This window comes from Thalia democratica, chromosome 1, assembly GCF_965202585.1.
Source record: "Thalia democratica chromosome 1, ktThaDemo2.hap1.1, whole genome shotgun sequence".
NCBI lineage: Eukaryota > Metazoa > Chordata > Thaliacea > Salpida > Salpidae > Thalia > Thalia democratica.
This window is the reverse complement of record NC_139165.1, coordinates 90,725,465-90,731,464: the sequence shown is the minus strand read 5'-3', so window position 1 is coordinate 90,731,464 and position 6,000 is coordinate 90,725,465.

Sequence of the window (6,000 nt, the reverse complement as noted above, 5' to 3'; positions counted from 1 at the left end):
AATATGAAATTAGACAAAATATCAGTTTAATTTAAATAAATTGTAAAAAAATGTCTTTAAGATACATGACTGCAATTAGTTTTTTTTAAGTACATTACATCTAACTGAACATAATAGAAATTTTTGGTTATAACATGATAAAATTTTAAATAACCAATTTATTTTTAACAAATTTACCTTGTATATCTTTTATATTAAGAACAATTTTTGTTAAAAAAAGTTAATTATTAAAATTCCCACTAAAGCCTACAACTTTTTCAAAGCTCATCAATAATGGTGTGAAAAAACTTTAATTTATAAAACTGTAGATACAATTTAAAATTATTAATCAAAAACTGTTTTTTTGAAGATGTATTTGAATTGTAAAAGTTTAATAATAACATTACAAAAATATTGAGTTCAAGTAAACAAAAATTAACAAAACATTGTTTACTTTCATAATCATTTAGTTCAGAGTTAACAAATTGGTAAAAAGTACAAATATTTGCTGCAAATAAACTTTTATTTATTGAATAGTAATAAGTAATAAATTAAAATAACTTTTTTAACTTTTATATCTTGATGGATAATTGCAATGTTTAAAATCTAAGAAAAAACTATGTAAAAATAAAGATTAAATTAAATTTCAATATATATATATTCAACTTTTACATAACTATTGGAATAGTATTTTTTTTTTCATTCATGTGAAACTAAAATGTTTTACAACTTTTTATAGCTATTTGAGTTGACTATACAAAATGCTCGATTTACAGAGTAAAGAGCATGTTCAAATAATATAGAAAGTGCTAATTAAATATTTTTATTGTTAACAGGTCTCAGTTGGAAAAAATCCGACTTTGTCAAATATTAATAAAGTAGTAAACTGCACATTACACTATACAATTTTGTTTGTGTAAAAAAAATTGTATAGTGCAGTTTACTATCTAATATTTGACAAGGTAATAATTTTTCCCACTAAAAACTTGTATAAACATGTTACTAAACTCAAAAATTTATTGTTTTTTACGTTTTCTATGAAAAAGCTATCGTTAAGTTACTGTAACAACTTATATAAAAGTTTAAGTATTCAAACAGCTATTCTTGCTGTGGACTTTTAATATTAAAAATAAAATAGTTCAGAAAATACTATGCATTGTAAATGCAGCTTTTAGCTTTTTTTAAATTCTATTAATTTTAATTAAATTAGCTACCATGGTTTTTTATTGAAATTATTTTTTACACTTTTCTTATACGAAGTAATTAAAATGTATATTTGTAAAAGTACCAACCTATTTAATTTATCTAAATATATGATAAAACGCAAATAAAAAAGTAACTAGTTCTAAAATACCAATAATAGAAACAAATTTAGTGCATAAAACCCTTATAGCATAAAAGTTTCAAAATATTTAACTGTATTGTATCAAAAAGTTCTAATAATTATAAAAAGTTTAAATATTAATTATACTTTTATTCAATATATTAGTTTATAAACTTGTTTAATTTCCTAGTTCTGGAATGTTTTAATTTTGAATTTGTGAAATTAAGAAACATTTAATGGAGAATTTAGTTTTGGTAGTCTTTTATCTAAGCGTCGTAAAGCTTGTTTAACAAAAAAATGCATAAAATTACCAGCAATTTTATTTTAATTTTTAATTTTATAAAAGCTTTAAACGAGTAGGTTTAGTTTTCACAATAAAAAACTTTAATTTTGCCATGTGTAGAAATACTAGTTTTTAAAGTTATGTTCCACAATTATTGCATATTTTTGCAATAAGCTTTAAGCATTTAAATAAATTATATGTAAACGTTTTAAAAAATTTTTAAACTATTACTCTAGAAACTAAGTACAACTCTCTTTGTAATCAGTAGCAATTATCACTAACAATTATTTTATTTGATTGCTTGCTTAAAAAATACTTTTAATTAACATTACACATAAAATGTTTAAAACTTTTAGTCTTAAAGAAACACTTTTATCGACGCATTTATTTTAACTTTATTTTTCAATCCATATAATTTTTGCAAGCATAAAAGCAAAAGTATCATAAAAAACTTTCTTCTTGTTATCTGCATTAAGAAAACTATCGATTTTTGTTATTTATATAAAAATTTCGTACTGGTTAAAAAATTTACGGAAAATTTTTCTACTCTTAGCTCTTAGATTAGGCTATTCATCTTATAATCTATTCCTTCTTTGTACAAACGCATTTAATATAAACATGCAAACTTTGATACAAAAGATTACTTGTTGACTAAGTTCAGTTCGGACATAAGAAGCACAAACTTTCTTTAGAAAAGTTCGTTACAAAATATTTTAATAACAATTATTACAAAATTAAGAACCTTTTTTTTTAAAGTTAAAAAATCTACAAATATGATTGATACATACTTGTAAAATCATATCTTATGATTTACTTAAGCATCTCTATACTTAGTAGTTATTAAATAATTTTAAATTTGTTTGCCTCGGTTAAGTACTTTAATAGTTATTTAAATTTATTGAACCAGGGTTTTCAAAAATTTTTTTTTTAAAGGCCCCCTATAGAGGAATGAAATAGTTAAGTCCGCTTCCGAAATGAACTCTCAGAACACTACCATTACAAGACCCAAGATCTTTTTTTCCTTTTCATCATCAACTCCATAGTATCTAGTGTAAGTTTCAAATTGTGGCCTTGTAGGTCATCGTTTTGCAACTATTGAACCCTTAACTTCTTAGGGTTCCTATGATATATCTATAAATGCTTCAAGACTGCCATTAAATAAGCCTAAAACTTTTTTTTGGTTTATCACCATGAATTCAAGAATATCTAGTGTAAGTTTTAAAAGTTTCAAATTATGATCTCATCAATGCAACTATTACATCACAGTAGATCACAGTAATACAACTATCACATCAAAGTAGAGCGCAATAATACAACTAGCACATCACAGTAGACCGCAGTAATACAACTATCACATCACAATAGATTGCAACAGTACAACTATCACCACGCAGTAGATCGCAGTAACACAACTATCACATCACATCAGACCGCAATAATACAACTATCACATTACAGTAAAACGCAACAATACAACTATCACACCATAGTAGCCTGCAACAGTACAACTATCACATCACAGTAGATTGCAACAGTACACATGTCACATCACAGTAGATCGCAGTAACACAACTATCACACCACAGTATACAGAAACAATACAACTATCACATCACAGTAGACCGCAATAATACAACTATCACATCACAGTAGATTGAAAAACTACAACTATCACATCACAGTAGACCGCAGTAATACAACTACCACATCTCACGTGTTTTATAACTTAAACCGACGTCTGACGAAACTCTGTAAAAAACGTAGCATTGACTTAAAGTTTAAAAAATATTTCTACAACCTCCAGAATAAAATTTAAAGTAAATTGAAGTTGGTGCAAAAAAAAAAATTAAGTTAAACTTAAGTTTTAAAAACCTTAAAAAATCTAACATATTTAAAACTTTATTTTAATTGCTAGGATATAAAAAACTACTTAATAAATACGAAAAATGTTAAACTCGAAATAAGGTAAAACTAAAAATAAACTTAAAAAATGGATTATTTCAAACTAAGTGTTTATTTAAATAATACTAAAAAACTATAAAGTTTCTAATGTTTATTTTTCTTAGTTTTCTTAATATAAATCAACTAAAAGTTGACTTTAAATTAGTTTAAATATAAAATACAAAATAAAATACATTGACCCCCAAAAACACGCACGAACCAGTAATTTTGACAATGATATTAAAATGTATTCTTATAAATCTTATTAAACAAATTTAAAGAGTATTTAAAAAGATCAAATTGAAAGCTTATTTATAGTAAAGTTAAACAACAGTTTTATAGTTTTATTTATTTTTAGATAGTTGAAAAATATAGTAGTTTTATTACTCATTATGTTTAAAATGTATAACTTCTCATTACAACTAAAAATTCACTTAAACTTTTATTTTAATGCACTGTACAAATATATAGATTTAGTTTAAAATTAGTACATGTCAGTATTTTTATCATAAAACTTACGTTTTGTTCTAAAAATAGTTTATAGTACTTTATTCTATAATTATTTGCCCTGTATCAAATGTAAGTGCAGTTTTTTGCAGTAAATAAATTAAATAACTTTTTCTGAAACAATTTTTACCAAGGTTCATCTATAAACACTGTTATAATATTTGTTTTATAGTCTAATATTTTATAAGACTATGGCTCAATCTACCGTACAAGTTGTTTGTTGAGAATGTTTGTACCGATTTGTGTTTTAGTGTGCCTTTTAATTCTTTTTTTAAAGTAAGTCGATGCAACGTCAAATTTGTTTATAAAATATGTAAAATGATAGGCTAAAACAATTATATCATTTTTTTTAATTACTAAAGCAGGGTAGGTGCAAGAATTGCACGAGGGGTCAATTTTGCACGAAGACACTTGTGCACGGGTTAAAACTTAATTTTTTTTAACTTTCTTTTTTTTTTACTATCATTGTTATCCTTTACCGTTAGTCGTTTAATTTATCTTATTGCTTTTTTTTCTCTTCTATTTTTATTCATTTATTTTATTAGTTTATCGTTATTATCTTTTTTTACTATGACTGTTACCCCTAACCCTTACCCTTGGTCGATATTTTTCTATTAATATATTATATTCTTTTAGTTAGTATTGTACAAAATTGAAACCGTGCATTGCTTACCAGTCCCGATTTTAGCAAATAGTTATCTTAAAGATTAAAATTCATACTAAGACTTAAATACGGTAGACATTTTGTAAGTTAAATTCTAAATGAAACTAAAAAAAATGTATTACTTTTATTGTCAGCAATCAACTTTTATGATAATTGCATGTTGCAATCTACTGTGATGTTATAGTTGTATCGTTGCAATCTACTGTGATGTGATAGTTGTATTGTTGCGATCTACTGTGATGTGATAGTTGAAGACTCTTAGTGTAGAAAACAACTGTTATGTGAAATGATTTCAGAATGTTGCGGACAACTGAAATCAAGCATCTATTCTAATTGTTAACATTTTCAATGACTTAACAAGATACTTTTTTAACTAATGCTATTTTATAAATTATAACTAAATTTTTTATCTAATATCATTTCAAACTACAAAGCTTGATTTGCACAACATTGAAAAAATAAAACCTTGACACAATTACAGCAGGATAAATAATCTTACTGTAGAATATCAACCTAAAATTAAAACTTTAACTTAAAGTTAGTTAACTTAACTTATACAAAAAAAAATAAATAAATAGCTTTGTCTTAAGGTCTAAGTTCAACTTACCTACTTCTAGGTAAAAAATATTGTTTGTTTATGTAGAGCACGGTTTACCAAAGTTGTTTTTCAAAAGTCCTCCTTTAAAGAAATTGAAAAAGCTGTGACCCCCTCCAGCAATATTTCTCAAAAAACACTACCATTAAAATAGCTTAAGACCTTTTTATTTATTTTTGCTTGCAGCAATCAACTCCAGAATACCTTTTAAACTACGTGCTCGTGGCTCCCCCTTTTACGGCCGTTTAAACTTGCTAAACTTGTGTGAAAATATCTAATACAAGTTTCAAAACTACCATCAAAAACGCCTAAAACTTTTTTTTTGCTTTTCATCATCAACTCCTGAATATCTAGTGTAATTGTCAAATTATGACCTCGAGACCCCCTGTGGCGTCTTTGCTGCTCAGGGCCCTTAAACGTCTTAAATGGCCCCCAGGGGTACCAATTGGCCCCGCTTGGAAACCCTTATCTAAACTTAGTTATACTAACTTATTTTTTTAATCTTACTTTTATCTTTTTTATTACCTTTGAATAGTGATAATTTCATTTTTTAATTTCGTAAATTTAGCTAAAATTCAAAGCAATTTTAGTCAAAATGTAGGTTTCATTTTACATAAAGTGAAAAGTTTCTCTAGCAGACTACAGTATATCTACTTTTCATTGTTAAGGCTGATTACTTAATTTTTGTTCGGTTTTTCACTTGGTTC